This window comes from Corvus moneduloides, chromosome 13, assembly GCF_009650955.1.
Source record: "Corvus moneduloides isolate bCorMon1 chromosome 13, bCorMon1.pri, whole genome shotgun sequence".
NCBI classification, from domain to species: Eukaryota; Metazoa; Chordata; class Aves; order Passeriformes; family Corvidae; genus Corvus; species Corvus moneduloides.
In genome coordinates, this window is record NC_045488.1 from 17,753,528 (window position 1) to 17,773,070 (window position 19,543).

The window sequence follows — 19,543 nt, forward strand, 5'->3', positions numbered from 1 at the left end:
GAGGATTTGCAGTCTAAATACATTTTAATGAGAATATAGTGAATGGTGACAGATGCTTAGGAAAACCTTAGTTATGTAGATAATACTGTATGTATGTCATGAAAAATTCCATTGACATTTTTGCATCCTAGCACAAGCTTGTCACATAGTCTCTTGAAATGCGTAGCAGATGTTAATTCAGGTCCTGTGCATTTTGGGTATACCCAGGTATTTCTTGTTTACTTGCATATCAAGGATCAACACTGGCAAAGAGAAGTCTTAATGTCTTTGGCACCATGAGCGTGTGTACATTTATGTTATCACATTTCACATTGCAAACATTGAAATAGTAATAACCTAGCTTTCCTCTAGTTATCTAAAGGAGTACCATGGAAAAAAACAATTAGGTGATATTTATGTTGTAATATTCTGATATCTTACCTGCGGACAAGAGTACAGGCTGAAGTATTTTAAAATTCAATTTATTTTATACCTTGGAGGGCTAACTTTTGTACATTTTCTGAGTCATGAATTTGTTTTTCATGTAGCCACATGAAAAAGTCTGTATTTTTTTTAAATTGGAACAGGTGGCTGTAGAAATAGAAAATAAGTCAGAGGAAAGTAATTTTTCTGAAGCCATCTTTCGTGCTGTTTAGATCAGGCGTCCTCATTTTTGATTGTTACATGCATATTTATTATGTAGTACTGCTGCAGTGATTCCACTGTGATATGTAATATGAAAGTGCTTGTGGACTGGAAAGAAGAATTTTGTCTTTGTGGAGGAGAGTGGCTAGAGTTTGTTCACTGCATTCTTTAAAGTTTTCATTTTGTTTTGAACAAAAGTGGTCAAGATTTTTAATATTGTAAGTATTGAGACTTTTTGCCTTTTTTCCTGCAAGAGCCTATTTAAAGGACTGTAAATAGCTTTCTGAAAACTTTTATTCGGTACTGCAACATGCAATGAGAAGTTCATTTTAAGTTTTAAAAAAAGAATCCTGAGTTTGAGACTTACTCCGAAGAAACTGTGTTTGAACAGATACTCTGTGCATTATTATGTCTTCCAAGTATTTTACAATGGCAATTCAACCCTCAGTACACAGCTGTGAAACTAGGCTGACAGTGGGAATTCTGAGTAGATTTGGGGAGGAGGAAATATTCTGTGGCTTGTTTTAGAGTCTCATGAGAGCTGTGGCCTATCTATCGGTGATCTATAGCCAATACCTGTTGTAGCAGTAATGAAACTGAATGCCAGGGTCTGCTAAATCACTGCTGAGCTGCACCTTGCACTACTTTGTTGAATGACTTGTGCTCTGTGGAATTTTTTTCCAGTTTAAAAGAAGAAGTAAAAAAGGAGGGGTGGCACAGAAAAATTCAAAGCTTTTCTTTCAGCCCCAGTTCTTTAGCTCAGAACATCGGAGCATACTTCCTGAGTAGTAGTTGGGGTTTTTAAATGCATGGTGTCATATGTCTTGTATTGAAATTTTCTGAAGTATATTTTATTCAGGGGTTTGTTGTAGGGTAAATCTGTGATGGATCTAAATGTGACATGCTGAGTAGGATTTGTGGACATCTTCACCACACTTGTTTCCCTGCTATTGTTTTTTAATGTGGAAATGAGGAAGAATTCCTTTAGTAGTTTGCTTCTCAGGAGATAGAAGAAACTGGTAAGGCAGTTTCTCTATGGTTTTAGAAGTCGGCATAGTCACCGTAGTGACTCCTGAGACTAACATTTGAAAAAGATTATGTTTAGTTAAAGATTCTAAAGGTTTTTAGTTTAATGATACTGGCCATCTTCCTGCATCTATTATTCTGCTGTAGAAAAAGAAGTAACTGTTGTGCAGGTAAAAAACCATGGTTCTAGCTAAGCAAGAGACTATAACAGTTGTCTTGAAGAAGCTGCTTTTAGGCTGGTACCCAGGCTTCATATCCTGCCAGAAGGTGGGAGTTTTGATGTGTAAATGAAGGTATACTTTAAAATGCTGGGAAGGCCTGGAGTGCCAGGCAAAGGATTCCCTCAACAGCCCAAGGAATAGGAGCTCAGGGACTGTTACAACCCTTTGAATCTCAGCTACGGACTGTCCAGTTGTAAGGGTGATATTTGGTTTATTTTTTAATTACATTCTCTTTTGATTAAAAATGCTTGTCAGCAGCTCCCGTGTCTCCCTTGTGCTTTTCTGAAATTTGGGAGCGATGGAAAGAAACTTGGTCTTTTTTGCATTAGCAGTTGGATGTTTTACCTAGTCTGACTGCACCGCTTCATTCTGAAGCAAAGATAGGCTTGTTGCTTTTGAAGAACTTCTTCCAGTAGAAGATGATTTCCCTTTTTGGGGGGAAGGGAAGGGACTGCAGTCCAAGTAGCTGGTAGCCTGCCAAGGTCTGAATCTGAAAGCACTGGGTACAGTGAACTAGCAAACAAAGACTAATTGGTTATTTGTTTGACGCATTTGGAAATGCAGCCAGGTCTCGGAGTGCCCAGGTGACTGGCAGCAGCTGGTATCTGATTGATGTTTGCTGGGTTAAATGAAGAAGTGTATCTCTAGTGAGAAGTGTTCCACAGCCTCATCCAAGAACACTGTTAACTGGTGCTTTCATGGGCTGCCTTGATGGAGAGATTTTATGGACTGAGTGAACACCTGAAGTCAGCAAGCTTTCTTCTGCTTCATGCCTCCAAATAAGGATTAAGGTACGTGGGACAAATTGACTGGGAAATACAGGCTTGCACAGTTCATTTTGTTAAGAGAGGGAGGACTTTATGCCCTAGTGCCTGTGTATTTCACAAGCTTTAAAAATTGCTTTTAAACGTACTCCCTTTTTGTTGGTGGCTGTGTGGGGCAGGAGCTTTCTCTCCTGGTAATGTCTAATGAAATTAAATGTTTATCTTGGTTATAATGCTATCATAAGGCAATGCCAAGTGTTCTTTCCTAGAACGAAGATAGAAAAAAGGGAAGGCCAGTGTTCAAAACATTAAATTATAAAATGGAGGATTCGATATTAGAAGAAAAACTGATAGCGGTGGTACTTTCCTTCCCTAGATGGACATCTGATCTTGGGGCTTTTACTGGTTGTGTTTAAAGGATTTAGCAAAGCAGTTCAGTCTGAAAAAGACTTTTTCTCTTAGTTTCACTGAGTATATAAAGCACACTGCATGAACAACATTTGGCAGGAGAAAAGCAAAATGTATCTGAAACCTTTAATTATATACTGTAGGCAGCTCTGTCTAGGTCAGAAGACACCGTATTATCAAATAACGTATTACAGGCACTCAGAACTTGCACAGTAGCTTGATTATTCCGTGAATAATTGGTCTTTGTTAAGCAGATAATGGCACTGTTTGCATTGAGAGCCTAGGTTTGAAGTATATGACATAGAATATTTGTATTTTAAATCATCTGTTATCCCGTTGATGTAAGAACTAAATAGAACAGAGTTCAGTAGAAGCTTTTAGGATGGCAGACTGCCTCTTCTGCTGTACATGTCTCACTGACTATCATACCTGCAGTTCTGAAGGTGTCGAAGAGATTTTATTTTGTTTATTGAATTTAATTTTATATGGGTGTTTGCAGCAATGCTTGGGACCATATAGACTGTATTAAAAACCAAACAGAAAATGCCCTGAAGAATGAAACAGTTTAGAAGCTTCCCAAACTGCTTGTGGGCAGAAAGGGAAGAAAATAAATAGTGAAGGAGAGCAAGTGTATGATTAAGACAGGCAAATAGGATTTATGAGAGAATGGAATGTCTTTCTCTGTCACACACCACACCTTATTTTGCTTATCTAGAGGAGAGAAAGTATTTCTGCCTTATGAATATTTACTTAGGCTTTTTAATCCTTAAGGATCCCAAGGTGGAATACAAAATTATTGACTGCAGTGTCAATAGCTGATAATTTTTACAAGTATGTCAGAATATGAGCTCAAGTAACTTTGCAGGTTCCTCTGGGCATTCATTTATGTAAGCTTAGGCTTGGAGGTAACTGTCAGCCTGGTAGAATCCCCAGTGCTACAGTACTCTGTTTTGTACAGGCTGGGGAGCAGGTGATGATGAACAGACCTTTTTCATCTGGATTTTATCTTACTTTCTTTTTCCCAAGATGGAGTTTAAAAGAAAAGCAGTAAGGTGATAAAATTATTCCCTTAAAGGACAACAAAAGTGATCAAACCCACTCAAAGTAATGTTTTTTTGTATCAAGTGCAGCATAGTCAGCTAATCAAAACACATGTTCTCTATCTGTGACTGTTTAGCCTGCAGAAGATCAGCCTGCCTTGCAGTAGACAAGTTGTATTTTCCGTATGAGCTGAATGCCCGTTTGAGCTGTGATCAGCACTCTGCCTTCCCTAAGGAGATGGCAGTGATTGTAGCATTTATCATACATAAAGGAATCTGTCTTGCTCTATATATCTGCCAAAAGACATGTGAAAAATAGAGACCAAGGCAGCAGCATCCATGATCTTAGTAACCCCTCAGACAACAAGACTGATGGTGAACTAAAGAAATCACTTCTCCACTTCTCACCCTAGCCCCATATTTAGCCACAGCAATAGTTTTGAGTTCGGCTGATTTAGAAGCCTGTCTGTAAAGGAATCTGCTAGCAGAATATTGGCTGAAAGGTTTGTGTAGTGCATGAAGCTGTTGACCTGTGCTGCAGAGACATGCATCTCCAGGTGAAAACAAATTCTTGTTCACACCAGAAATTGTGTACCTGGATAGAATGCTGCGGCTTACATTAAAAATGGTTACTTGAAAATTAAATGACATAGCGGGCAAATGTTGGAATTGTTGGTGTTCAAGGACAAATTGTAGTGCATACCAGTGTTTTAATAAAAGCAGGGAGTTTGTCTGGATTATTTAGGAATGAAAAAAACACAGAATGTAACGCGTGTTCTGCTATCATCAGGCAGCCCTGTGACTGGAGCAGAGACATAAAACCAAGGGCAAAAGTTCTATTCAGGGAAGGAAAGATGGAGCAGACTGAAGTTGCAGAGCACTTTTTTCATGGAAAAGCACTGAGTATTAGAATTTTGCTTTAGTCCTCTGCTTTATAACATGTAGCAAAAATGATGGATTGGTGATTCTTCTGACTTGGCAAAATTAGGGCTGCTCCCTGGAAAATGCAGCAGAAGAGCCTCAGAGGCTGCTCTGGGTATGCTTACAGATTTGTGCTCCAAAGAGAAGTGTGTGCCTTTCTTTGCAAGGAAAGGAGAAACAAAGGACTTGCAAGCCAAGATCAAAACAAAAAATTATATATAAAAGGTGCCATACATGACCTGTTTTTCAGTTCTCTGCTAAGGGCAATGAAGCTGCGCGGTATGTAATTTCTAATGATTTTCCTTGTACCAAGCTAAACATTCCCTTCGTTTTTCCCTCTTAAGGACTAACTATGAGGGTTCTTGTGATTCGAGCAAGGACAGACATATATGTAGCAGCAGCAGCTACTGGATCTACATGCTGGTCTGAGCTGCTTCCCTTCCTCCCTGTCATGGTGTGTGGTGTCAAGGTGTTCAAGTTGCTGATTGTTAAATTAAACATCCACATGAAAGGAAGGAGGACAACATTTGTAAGTCCATAGCTAGAGTTTGTGTATCCCCTGTGCAAGGTGTATGGCAGTGTTTTTAAGCTTAGATTTTTGTCAGTTTTGATGGTTTTGTGTCTGTTTTGGTGCATGGATAAGTGCATGTTTAAATTAGTTTTCATCTTTTCTCTGAGATACAGTTTTGCATTTTTATAATCATTTATAACTGATTGTTACAAATTATATATTATACAGCTGGAGTGTTGGAGGAAATCATTCAGGCATGGGTTTTTTAATGAAGTAAGATCTAATAACACTGTTCACTATTGCAATTCATTTGCCTAGAAAATCTGACTAAGTTTTTTCCTTAAATAAGCAGGTAAGCTCTCTTTCCCTTCCCCAATTTTCACAAATTTCGACACTGTATCCGCTGACAAAGTGAGTAGGTGGGGTTAGGAAAAGCATTTCTGCAGGTGGACTTTTTGTCATTATCTCTAATGTGTGTATGTACATGTGGATGCTGTAATTTTTCTGCCGTCTGGGCTCTTATTAGCTTTGTTCTGCTGCAGAGCTTCAAGTTTGATTCGTACTTTCCACCAAGTTGTCTCTGGGGTAGCCTCTCATCCCATTGATTAGCTGTGATATTTTTATGCTAACTAGCAAAAGGAGATTTTTAAGGAGAAATATTTTAAGAATTGTAAATGTGCTTTTCATCTTCTGGACACAAACTGGTACAGCAAAGGGGAGAAAAGTCAGCATAATGTGACCAGCCATTTCTGTAAGTTGTTGATGGAGCAGAGTTTGAGAACATCTGGACTGTGAAACGCACCTCTTGAACTTTCATTGATTGGTTCCTTGGGCTGTCAGCCAGGAAGTGTATTTTTAGATACTTGCAGCAAATCTTATTGCATGTGAGAGAATGCCAGATCCATAGTTTGTCAGCTGCTGTTTTTCAGTAAGTAGGGAAAATGGATTTGTGTTTAAGTTAAATAGTTAATTTGGTGCTGCATTGCAGGCTGCAATTTGTACAGCTGTACCTGAGTTAGCTTTGAACTGGGCGGCCTGGCAACTTCTCCCAGAGTCCAGCATGAGCTGTGGTAGTCCTGAGTGCTAATCCAGAGAGGAAAACTATTGGCCTGGACACAGTAAAGTGATCTTTTCTTTCACTTAGCCATGGCCTCTGAAAGCAGAGATGGGAAAAATGTGTGTGTGTGTTTAGTTTTTATGGTTCACCATATATTTTTTTACCAGAACAAAGGGTAATAATTTAGTAATAAAAGGGCATAGTAATTTAATGGCAAATTGACTCCTTGTATGAGTGAAATGTGATGCAATGCTACAGTTACATAGCACACTAGAATACAGCTATTCCTTGGGACTCTTGAAATGGGGCATGTTCTTGTTAAAAGCAGGAGAAAGTAGTTCTGCCCTCCAGCAGCAGTGGGCAGGGCAGTGGTGAAATGTATTTAAAGTGTGGGGCTGCCTGAACTGATCTAATCTCACTGGTTGCCTTGGTCCCATTGCATTCTGGAAGAGTTCTGCTCTTGGCTGAGGGTGCACTGAGTGGTTTGGCCTGCCTCTGTGTGTTGGATTTTTAGCCTTTGGATGCTGCTGGACACAGCTTCTGAGTAGTGTTATTCTCTGAAGCTCATGACACTTGGTTTGGACACCTCTCTGTTTTGTACTCAGTAGAAGAGCATGTCCAATATTACCAGCTCTTGAAATTACTTGTTAATGGACTATCTTGTCAAAACCTTGTTGAATCTTTGATTCAAGACAGAATTTTCCTATCCTGAAGCATTCCCCATTTTTCATGCTGTCTATCCTGCAATTTCTCCTGAAAGATCCTCTGTTCAGCATCAGTGTGGTAGGTCCATTAAACCAACCTATGTTGATAAGGTATTTAATCTGTGCTTGTTCAAAACTGTGTGATTTTATTACTGCAAACAATGCCTCAAATTAGATTAAGTACTTTGGAGCAGGTGTTATGTCACTTTAAAAACCACCTTCTAAATCACCTAATGTGTCTCTAAGTAGCATGTGAATAACTAAAGTATGGGCCAGCTTTCTTGTCTGAAAGACTGTTCATTTCTAGGACCTTAAAAAGCACAGGATTCTGATTGTCCTTTTGGTGTCTCTCCCATCTTGGCCCGCAGTGGACTCCTTTTGTCAGCTCTCACTGGGAACAGATGCACGGGACCATCTGAAAGCTTTTTACCCTCCACTGTTCAAGTGTTGTGAGCTTTACAGTTCATAACCTGTCAATTGTCAACATCATATTTTAAAAGAATATGTTGAGAGTGAGAAGAACTATACAGGAGAATAGGTTTTATTAAGGACCAGTGTTTTGGAGCTATGAAGATGAGGGAATGAAGGTTCACAAGATACTGCCCCTTTAAATCCCATATTGGTCTTTGCAGCAGGTTGTCTTGTTTCTAGTGCTTGTTTTTACAGTGACAAGTACAGTAAATCTCTCACCTGATGCCAGTATCATCTTAGTTCCTTGTAGGTATTCTTGGTTTATTGGAAGATTTGTATTGATTTTGATTTTTGTATTTCTATTTCAAATAAGATTTCAAAAAACAATTAATTTTTATTTTTTAAAATATTTGCGTATGTAAAAAAACAACCTACGCTTACAATACTGGAGGCTTTTCTTTCTTTTGGAAGGTGGCAGGATTTTTACCAACAGAATGCTCAACTGAAAGTCAGAAACTTGAGTACTCATTAGCTTATTTAAATTCTATTGAAGGTGCTGGGGAGTCTTTGGCTGAGAATGATAGATTGTTTAGCAGATAATGATTGGGTTGTAGGGATTACTGCAGTGGTGATACATAAAATATTTCTGAAAAATTTCTGAGCTGTTTCACCAACTCTTCATGGTTTTAATCTGGAAGCTAATACAGATGTAGCTTCTTTTCTCTCATCTGTCTTTGAACATGGTTTTCTGAGTTTCCTACCTCCTAAAAAAGTTCGATAACTAGACTGGTAAAGTGGTTTGGGGTTTTTTTAAATAAAGATGAGTTGATAAATCTTGCGAAAAGTCTGTGTTTGCAGCTGTAACAGATGCAGTTCTGTTACAAGCAGGTGACTGCTATGTGTTATAGGTTGAAGAGGAAAAATGTGTTTTATTTATATCTTGACATTTGTTTACTGTTCTGGGGCTTGCACTGCAGTATGGATCCCTTGCATAACGTTTGCTTGAAAAGCATCCTTTTATCTGCTCAGTGTATTAGACAGAACCTCCTTATTGGATATGGGTCATGGGACTTGAAGTACTAAATAAGATACTGCTAAAATAGAGCTGAGGAGGGTGGCAGGATGACTGCTACGTTGGGTCACACAGTGGCCAAAGCTTTTCTGCCTCTATGGTGCCACAGAATACTGAAGGATAGAGAACCAAGATTTTTTTTTGTGGGACAGTGTTGTTGGGGTTTGCTGTTCTCTTTATGATCTTCTGTTTTAAAGAAAATAGATACTAAATAGTCAAACGTGTGTTTTATATATTCCCTGTGCTGAACTCTAGGGTAGTAGAGTTTGTTGCATAAGCTTCCATTGTACATTTCTCCAGCAGACACTTTCACGTGTGATAGAAGTGTTCACAGAAAATTATTGTATCTCCTTTAATAGATGTTTGTTGTAATTATTTAATACACTGGCAAAAGCCACTGAGGTCTGATTTGAAGTTACTACCAGGCATTTTAAATGGGAATAACTTCTCTCTATCATCCCCCTAACTGCAAATGAACTACTATGGCTGTATATTAAAAGAGCAGCCTAGGAATTAACATGCATGACTTTTAATTGAAAATATGTGAGAGATTTTTGTATGCTATTTATTCCTTCCCATCTTGCTATGATTTGATAATTGATTCTACTGATTGGGTAGAACAGCTACTGCAAAGTTTACTTGTGGGATTGCTGGAGAAACTGAGGGCAGGTCCCTCTCTTTGCCAGTCCCTGTTGTGTGCTTTCTGGCTGTGTTGTCCGTGACAGCAGGAGCTTGCTGGGGCAGAACCTTTGGGATTCTTGGGGCCACTTCAGGAAGGCTAGCTCCCAGGCAGGGACCCGTTTTTTGCGAGATTCATCAGTTTGCTTTCCCTTATCATGGTGTCTTATCACTACAGTTCCTTTAAATTTATGACCAAAACTTTCCAAAGGCAGGGAAATTCTTTCTTTTTTTCTTTTTCTTGTTTTTACTTTTTTTTTTCTCTCTTCATTCTTCTTCTTCTCCATGAAGGAAAAACTGGGGTTGAGAAAGCCACGGTCTTGTCCTATGAAGGCGCCTGAAGTGGCATTCAAACAGCTGAATCAGCATCAGAGCATTAACACTTCTGTTTGCACCATGGTGCATATTTTATCTGCCTCTAAGATATTGTTGTTCTTATTGCTCAGTGCCTCTCACTTGCTCATGTTCTGCTGGGGCTGTAGTTTTACCATGTGTCTTTAGGGCCCTGGTTCAGAGTGCGTTGCAGAAGCCTGAGGGAATACTGAAGTAAATTTTTAATCTGAATCCCAGAGTACTATCCTCTTTGCTTTACAACATGAATTTCTTAATATGTTAGCAGTAGCACCAAATTAGTGTGCCACAGGAAAAGCTGGTTCTAGGCTCACAGTTTTAACACAGTTTTAAATCACAGTAAGAATAATTTCCTATTGAAGAGTGAACTTTGTGAGCCTTTAGCAACTGAGAAGTTGATTTTAAGTTTATCTTGCTGATGCTATCAGTGGAAGAACACAAGCTGACAGTTCTCCCCTCTAAATCAAAGGGAGTTTATGGGTGGGTGTTCCTGCATCATCTTTGAAATTTATTCAGTAGCTTGTGATGCTCTGCATTTCCTCATGTGACTAGAGTATCAGTCCTCTCTGTTCTTGCAGAGTTTAAAAAAGATGAGGGCTAGGCAGGGATGGTGATGTTAGGTATTCTTGAAAGGGGAAAAAGATAAATTGGACATTTTTACTTTCCATGTATGGTTTATTTTATTACCAGTAGCTGAATGCATTTTAATATGTATTTATATGAATAAGCAAGTAGCTTCATTCTGAAGGAATTCCGCATGCTGTGCAGATCAAATGCTTTTTAACATTTTCCAAAAGTACTTCTCTTGCATACTTCATTGTTCCTTTTTGCATTCCATACGAAATAACTAATGAATCAATTACCTTTGTAAAAGAGCCCTCACTTCCTATCCCTTTTCCAGGTGCAGTGGGAAGAACTGTTGCCTTATCTGTGTAATTTGCAGTGGACAAGCTAGGCAGACTCCAAATACGGGCTGGCCGTGTGTGTGTCCCATGTTTCAGGCCTCAGTTAGAGGTGAGGGGGGAAGGCACACACTCTGCTGCAGGTGGGAATCCCTGGCCAGCTGACAGGGCTGCACTGGGTGGGCTGTGGCTCCAGGTGCTTCACAGGACTGTCTGAACTGGACCTGCTTGCTCACAGCTTGGACTGAGTCCCTCACCATCAGTACTTTGTGGCAGAAACCTGGCCTGTAATTTGTAGTAAGTGCATTCCATCACCTGCTGAGGGAACCAGGGTGACCTGGTTAAATGCACCAGCCATAGATTAAATAATGGCTGTCTATAAGACATGCTATAAGAAGGTAGTTAAATCTTGCCTTTTAGGCTCCTGGTGATCAGGAAAGACTTTGCCAGTCAAAAGCAGTTCAGCTGTTGTGTCCCCACACCTCTGTGAGATAACTTGCCTCTGAAGTACAAGACAGATGTGAATTTAAGAATTTAATGTGTTTTTGCAGAGTGGAGTTTATCCTACATGCATCACCAGGATTAAATGCTGCAACTATTCATAAATTTGCATTCAAAACAGCTGGGCTGTTTGTTTCCAAAAGCTGAATTAAAAAGCATAATACTGTCCGAGAGAAGAGGAATAAATTTCACATCAATGTGCTAATTGTTATATACTTGCTTTTAAGATACACAATAAAGCCATAAATTCATATAAATTTATTGCATTTTGTCTGGAAGGTTGCCCATAATACTTTCCAGGAATGACAAAACGTATGTATTTTTCCAAAATATATTTGTATTTAATTGGTTCTTAGAAGAAAATCTTTGGTTCCAGATGCTTGTTTTGGTTTGTGTAATAACTGGGTTTAGTACAAGTCTAGTTAGGTTTGTTATGATTGTGTGAGAAACAATTGGTCTAAAGGACTCTCTTCTCACTCTCCTTCCTAGATAGAAACATAATATTTATGGGCCTCACAGAGCTGTAATTGGCAAGATGCTTGGAAATCCTCAGCTTCAAGAGATGCCAACAATTTCGTGTGAGATTTTCTCTGTGCTTTCCCCCATTCTTATTGTAGTGTTGTGAATCTGTTGTATTTTGGTTGGCATTAGATCCTCTAGAAAACTAGAGGATGCTTTTAAAATTTCTAAAGGCCTTTCATTCCAGAATTCGTTAGGCCCAGGATCTGAAGAAAATTAAAATTAATAGCTTGAGGAAGAGTCTTAAGGTTGAAGGCTAATGGCTGAAAGACAGTCTGAAAGTTACATTAATCTAAGGGTATGGGCAGAAACTCAAGCTTGTATTTATTGGAAGGTTAACCTCCAAGTAAGATGGGCAGCAGATACAGTGGATGAAAATTAAAATGTAGTGAGTTTTGCACAGGTGGTGACAGGCGCTGGTACTTTCACGTGACTAAGACAGATTGCCAGTGTCACCCGCCTGTACTGACACACACCTCGCACTCAGGGTGTCTCAAGGATTTGTGTTACTCTGCTGCTGTTGTTAAAAGCCTGAGTGAAATTCTGGCTCTGTCCAAATAAAATTTCCTCTTGGATTCAAATGGACTTCTGTTCTTGCCTCAAAAGCCATTAACTGACTGCAAAAATTAGGTTCATGTGTGATAAAGTCCAATCTAATCAGAGATGACCTGCCAGGTATCCATATAGACCTAGAAACATTCATTCTAGCATGTTCAAAAGGGTATGTATTTTTTTCTTCACTATTCTAAAAAGTGGCTGGACTGGTCTTGCTTGGCTTGAAAACAAAAAGATGTCCGTGCACGTTTCTGGTTTGGCTTTTCACTGCAGATCCAGGGAGTAGGAAAAGAAGAGCTAAAAGCAACATCCAAGAGTTGACTCTTGACACATGAAAGCAAAAGTCCAAACTTCTCTGAAACTAAATTGCTTCCAGTAGTAATAATTTGGCTTAATACAACTTGACTAGGTTAGTGTCATCCCCAAACATTTAAAATTCAGAAATGCAATTGTTGTTAGCCAAGCAAATACAAACCCAACGTTGGGTTTCAAATTTAATATTTTAATATATAATCCAAGGGAGATTTGAGGGGCATTTGGTGTTTTTTTTCTTTGTTTGAGGGGGGCTTTTTGGTTGGTTTTGGTTTTTTTTCTTTTGAGAAACAGAATTTGTGACACAAAAAACCACAGCTTGTGGGGGGAATGGCTGTGTTATGAAATTTGTCCAAACGATCTTCTGACTATATGCTGACTGAGCCCAGAGTCATTTAGTTTCCCAGACCAGAAAAAGCCAGATGTTTTCAGTCCAGTGGAGCTGTTGATGCCAGTCTCTTTCCTAGCAGCATGTGCAGTGGCACATTACAAAAGCAAACTAATCCTGAGCTTCCCAACAGTGAGCCCAGAAGCAGCATTCGCACGGCATCCTGCTGGAGCCATTTATCCAAGCCCGTGGTCCCTGTTCGTATCCTTGTGCTGTGCTGTAAAGAGGGATCATCTCCCTGGGAGCCCTGTGTGGCCCAGGTGGTGCTGCTCTGTGTGTGCAGGTTTGACCTCACATTCCAACCAAGGTCCCACAGCAGCAGCTGCAGCCATAGGCAGAGCAGGTGGTGTTCAGGCACGCGGTGAAATGCTGTGAGCTGCCAGCCCTGTGCCTAATCCTGATGGGAAACACTAAGCCTGCTTTTAGGCTCTCCCTGACTAAGGAGGCCCAAACTTTGAAGACCGAACAAATCTGTCAAGGGGCCTTTTAGCTATGTGATTGCTCTGTTTTGTTTGTTCTCTGGACTCAAGAACCCTGTGGTGTGGAGACTTTTTCTACCACATGCAGAAACTATAGATAGCTGTTGGGATCACCAATTTATTACAGCTAAATGAGAGTGGTTTGTAAAATGGAAAGGGAAATGGCATGCTTGGAATTACTCCAAGAGAGAAAGAGATCAAATTAATAATCTGGCTGAATGAATGCCTGTTGTTTATTGAGGAGCTAAGAACAAACTTGATATTTGGGTAGCCTTTTTAGATGGACAGGTTTTGCACACTTTTGAGATCCATATTACTCTCATTATTTACCATAGTGTTAAAATTCCTCAAGCAGAAGACCCTCAGTGCAGAGAATACCTTTTCTCTGCCCCGTGGCATCCTCTGAATTAGCGACACTGTGGATTGCTGCAGTACCTGCCAGACCTCTGCCTTTTCTGGAAAATGTTGGGAGTGTATGAGAACCATTAATTCCAGCAGTGCCAGTGTGCACTGTGTAGCATGAGCTGAACGAGATCCCAGAGGAGCTGTGGGGCAGCTCTTGTGTTGAAAGCGTATTGATGCTGGAGTATTTGCAGGGCCCAGAACCTATCTGGAGACCTGCTACACAACCCCTGCCCTCCCTCCCCAGTTCTCTGTGAAGAGAGAGCACAAGGAAAAAGGAGCATGAACAGAGTCTTTTCATAACCTTCCCAAACAGAGCAGCTCCTCCTGTTTCTTTTGGTCTGGAAGTACCATGTGCTGCACACCTGCAAGCTCCTTGGAAGAGGGTGGGCTCTCCTCAGAGTCTTTTGGATTAGTCCTCTTCTAAAGGCTTGCTTCCAGCTACTGTTATTTGTTCTGTAGTCCAGATTTGCAGTACTGAAATGTTCAGGATTCAACCAGTGATCATGTTGCACTTGTGAAGAGTTTATTGTAATTGTGCACAAGATCATTTTTCTTTTTTTTGGCCCATCTAAACTTCTCTCTAGAAAGTGTGAGTTACACTTAGGAATAATGAGAGTCTTTAGTTACATGATTACATGCTCTTTTTTTCCTAGAACAGCATTCTGCTTAATTTCAGCATATAGGATGATTCCACAAGGGGATAGAATTATGACTGCATGAGCAAGTGCAAATCTGCCATTTCCTAATTAGTGAATGCCTGATGGGGTTTTTTCCCCCCCAATCTAAATATCTTTCCTGTGATCAAGGGGTTTTTTTCCCCTTTTTTTAAAAAAAGTGGTGTATTTAAAAACTTTGCTGTCAATCCCTCCATGAAAAAGATGCAAAATTCAATGTCCCTTCTTCCTTGCAATAAAAAGCTCCATCTCTTGTGCCTCTTTTCTTTTGAATGCTGCATAGGAATGTTAAAGATTAAGGAAGTTAATTTGCTGTTTGTTTTCTGTGTTGCACCTCAGCATTCATATTTTTTTGACAAATCTAATACTTTATCATGCTCTTCTCTTAAATAAGGCATTAGGTCAGTTTAATCAAAAGAAGTTTTTTTTAATATCATAACCTGTGATTTTTCCCGTTGGGGAAAAAAGAAAACCAATTTTGTTTAACCTGAAGCAAAGCAGGGAAGTGCTGGGACCACTCCTGCAGATTTGTCAGGCTTTTCCCTTCAGATGTACAAGTTGGTGGATTCCTGAAGCGAACAGTTTTGGCATACATGACCAATAAAACTTTCTAAATGCAGATGATTGGAGCTAATTAAAATTCTCAGGACAAAACCAGTTGTGATCCTAGGGAGCCTGGAAATTTCAGTTCTTGGAGAAATGAAACTTGCAGTAGTAGCAATGAGTGATCACATCAGGTTTTTGGTGATCCTCAGGATGATATCCGTGGTGTTAATCACCAAAAAAATTTGGCTGGGCTAATTCACAAGAGCTAAATGCAGTTACCCCATAATCACTCTTGCCCTTTCTCTTTGAAAGCTTCTGGGCTACTGTCTGTTTAGATGTTTCCCCTACTGTTATTACTCTCATTTCAGATTATTCCTTTTCTTCCTGTTTTTCTGAATAGCTCTCTGACCTCCTTAGGATTGCTCAGCTGGCACATGAGTAGCCGTCATTTGCATTTGAGCTTTAGAGTGCATAAGGCTCTCAAGTTATAGACTGAAATAAGAATGTGACTTGTTTGCACAAAGGAAGCAAAAGTCTATTTCTTGTTGTGGACTAGATTCAGAGGAAAAAGCTCCATTGTGACACAGAAGGAGAAAAACCCCCATGGAAGCCCTCTTCCTTTGCACCCTTTCCCCAGTCTCTTCAATGATTTCATGCTGGGTCTTTGCTCCAGTTGAGTATTGCCAATGGCCAAGGCTCTGCACATTGTCCTTCAGTATTTGTGTCTTTCTGCTCTGTGGGGTTTGTTTCTGTGCACAATGCCTTGCCCTGTACTCTCACTTTTGCTGACACAGCTATTTTTGGAGCTGTACTATGACCTGTATCATGGAAGCCATCCTGCTTTTTTTTTTTTAAATGGATGGGGTGTGGGCAGAGGAAGGAGCCAGAGCTGGTGAGAACACCAAAACCCCACATTGCAGCCGCAGCAGTGTCTCCTCAAGTGGGGCCTGTGGCATTTCCTTTGAATGCAAGCTCTGAGCCTGTCCATGTGTCTTAAGCTGCTGTTGGGGGGCTTATTAGAAGAACATGTCAGAATTTGGTTTTGTAGCTACCTTGTAAGGGCACAAACTTGGATACTTCAGTTAGCATCTGAATTTTGTACAGGAGCTTACAGCTTCATGATAATACGCCTCAGAATATAAGCAAGTGCAGCAAACAGCTCTGAATCATGTTGTCTTGACTTCAGCTCAGCTGAATAGGGTACAAGTTAGTAGGGACTTTGGTGCAAAAGGCTTAAATTAAATCATCTTCCTACTCCCCACCCCCAACTGGGCCCACTACATTGTGACACATATTTTGTAAGACTGTGCTTAAACAATGCTAAAAGCCATAGTTTTCATGCACCAGTGGAGTATGGATTTTTTTTTTTTAAGTTTGCTCTTGGAGCTTTGTTTTGGTTTCTTTTTTTTTCTTTTAACTTAGAGTGTATGTGCACCATGTGCTATGCTTTAGCATACATTTTCCAAACTCTGTTCTATGCTTTTTGTTGTTTCAGCTGGATTTTATCTCCTATTAGCAAGCTCCAGCCAAGGTGAGGTGACTGACAATAGAAGGTTCATCTAAACATTAACAAATTAACTCAGGCGCGATGTGTGCTGGGCAAGGCCAGCAGCCCGAACCTTTGCTCAAGTGCAGCACATGACCCCAGTGCCCGGCCTGCACAGCCTGGGAGCTGTAAGCAGGTGCTTGCCAGTGCCCCTGCAGAGGAGAGGGTGAAAAATCATAGTCAACCCAAGGGCACCTCACAGAAGCTTTGGGGAGCACTGGCATGTGTAGTAAGTAAGGGTACAGAGAACAGAGCAAAGCTGAAGGGCTGGGAAGGCAAGGACAGTAGTTTTAAGTATTTTGAAGGTCTTGCCTCAGAAAGAGCTCAGTGATTGGGGTACAACTTCCTTCAGCTATTGCAGAGGGGTGAAGAGCTGAATCATCTTGGCTGAGATCTGAGCTGTGATCCCACACATTTTAAGCTGGTCTACTAGTCTGCAAACTTACACACTTCCCATCAGATTGCACTGTCCTCTTGGTACATAGAGGATGTCAGTCATTTAGTCCAGTGGATGTTTCTGGTTGTTATACTGCTTGAAAGCTTGTACTAGAAACTAGTGGGACAATTCTTTCCTTTCGGTTATATCTCCCTTCTAAACTGTTTCTGTTAAACTTTGGAAACCGTGCTCCTTGTACAGCCATCTCACCTGGAAAACACACCACGGAACGAACAGAACTGCTGAACTCTCAGAGAACAGGCATTGCCCATGCTCATGTGGCAGCTCAGCATGTACTGTGTGCTGCCTACTCTCAGTTCAAAGTGGGGAAAAAAGCCAAAACCCCTGGACCTGTTAGTAATTCCATCAGTTGAGACTATGAGAGAGAAAGCTTTTTTGTCTACTGAACATTGAGTGTGTTAGGTGGGGAAAGGGCTGTATGGAAAAATTTTCACTCAGGTGATGGATGGAATACCCAAAAGTTGCCCTTTGCCCATCTTTGGTGGCCAGGAGAAGAGCAACATCATTCCACTTTGCCTACAGGAAAATCCTGTAGGAATACAAGTAAGAGATAAGTTTAAAAGAATAAAATCTCCCTGCTGATCCCTGCTGCCTTTAAACACCACTCAGTTGCACAGAAATTTCATGTGGAAGTTGCAAGTGGTTTATGTTGCTATAAAATGTGATTTTTGAAAGGAAGTTAAAAACAGATAGATGAGGTGGAGTGGATGGTAAAAAAATACGTTTTTGCAGAATACTAGTATATGTTAAGATATTTCTATTGCTTGTATATAAAGCCTGGACAGAAGCATGAATCACAGTAATCCATTTAGGAGATAGATAAATACATATACACAACCTATTACATCTTTTTTGTCCTCTTATTGCACTTACTAACTCTACTTGTCTCTTCAAATCATTAGATTAGCTAATACATTAGTCATTTTTACCAGAGATTACTCACGTTTTGCCACGTTTTCTTTCAGGAAGGTTGCACTGAGTCCTTTGGAGAGTTGAGTCCTTGTCTCTCCTTTCAGGTGTCTCGGCGTTGCTCGTCTCAGCCCGGTGAGCTCCTTGTGTCATGATAGCGATCCCTGCGGCTGCGGCAAGCTGGACTCTGCTCCCTGTGGAGCCAGCAGCGCTGTCAGAAGAGCTGCTGCCCTCCTGCCAGCAGCTCCTTCAGGCCTGGGGTGAGCAAACTTTACCTGTAGAGCTGCCAGCTCCAGTAGGAGGGAGCTGGCCTGGCTTATTGCTGCTGTCACTGGTCACATCCGGTTCAGAGCCCCGGTTGAGTTGTAAAACACAATTCTGTATGATTACAAATGTGCTTCCAGCTTTGGGAAAAAAAGAGACTGTTCTGGAGGGACAAATATTTAATGTTTGTGTCCTGGCCTGTTTCCTCAGAATCTTAGGGTTAACCAAAAAAATTTGATTTCTTAAATCTAGATGTACAGTTTTTGTCACTGTTTTGTTTTCTAAGTCTCCTTTGGGAGGGAGATTGGAGTTACCAGCACTGTGCTGTCTCCCGAATACATGGTGAGGTTTTTGCTAGATTGAGAAGCTTCCATATGTATGTTTGCCTGTCTTCAAAGGCCAGTTTCCATCAGTCTTATTCCCATTTCCTAAATCAGCTGTATGCCCACATACTTTTTATTCTCCAGGCCTGCAAATGCAGTTCGAGCAGGATTCTCAGTTTTCTCAGTCTCACAAGACAGATGCACAGTACCTCATTCTTGACCATTTTCTCGCGCTGAGTGCTTAAAACAACTGGTTTGGGTAAAGTTTTTCATTCAAAATTGTTTGGGGTTGTTTTGTGTTGTAAAAATGTCAACTCAAAGTGAGATGTTAGGGAGCTAACATTTCAAAACAAGCCTGAGTCTTATATTTTAGTTTTGTTGTGCTGGTAGGTGTAACAATTGCTATCAGAAACCTCTGTTTGATTTAAATATTCGTAATTTTAGGCAAATGTTTCAGTATTTTGCTGCCTTAGGGATATAGTAAATAAAGTAATTTAAGGAGTACAAAGGCCAGGGAATAGACTCCTATTGATACTTGCATGGATATCAAATCAAGTTTCTGCTGTATTAGCAAAGCTTTATCTGAAAAACATTTACTTCTTACTCTGTCTTTAGAAGTATTACAAGGTTGCAAATAAATGGAGGGTGTGTGTCTTTCTAATGTATGTGTAGTCTTTTGTTTTAAAGTTGTCCTCTTCATATGACTAATTAAATTGCTTTTGGCTGACTTACCTACCTGAGGAGGATGATCGCAATGTAGAACTTTTCTTCTTGCATACCCAGGCACATTATCTGGAAAATGTGAAAATGTATTGGCTCCATTATACGTTTTTGTAAAATTATAAAACATGAAGTAAAGCCTTGGAAATGGCTCTACAAAAGATGTAAGTTCAATTTTATTTCTTCGTATCAAGTGATTGTTAAGGATCTTAATGTAGCTACATTTGTATGTCTCCAGTGTAAATACTTGACTAA

General features: G+C 40.2%; 2 protein-coding genes across 8 annotated transcripts in view; one reads left to right on the forward strand and one right to left on the reverse strand.

Annotated features, from left to right (window-relative positions):
• The window catches only part of NRG4 (neuregulin 4), a 51,013-nt gene extending 32,922 nt beyond the window's left edge, over positions 1 to 18,091 (reverse strand). Inside the window, exon 1 of the mRNA XM_032123251.1 lies at positions 18,016 to 18,091. The gene's annotated coding sequence lies outside the window, so the exon portion shown is untranslated. The remainder of the gene's footprint in view (positions 1 to 18,015) is intronic.
• The window catches only part of TMEM266 (transmembrane protein 266), an 84,969-nt gene that overhangs the window by 6,853 nt on the left and 58,573 nt on the right, over positions 1 to 19,543 (forward strand). For 3 of the 7 annotated variants that reach the window (XM_032123239.1, XM_032123236.1, XM_032123238.1), the window contains exons 2-4: positions 18,089 to 18,241; positions 18,713 to 18,827; positions 19,352 to 19,452. The gene's annotated coding sequence lies outside the window, so the exon portion shown is untranslated. Of the gene's footprint in view, positions 1 to 2,378; positions 2,663 to 18,071; positions 18,242 to 18,712; positions 18,828 to 19,351; positions 19,453 to 19,543 lie in introns of those variants that run through there. The other 4 variants (XM_032123237.1, XM_032123242.1, XM_032123241.1 and 1 more) reach the window with 4 other exon arrangements.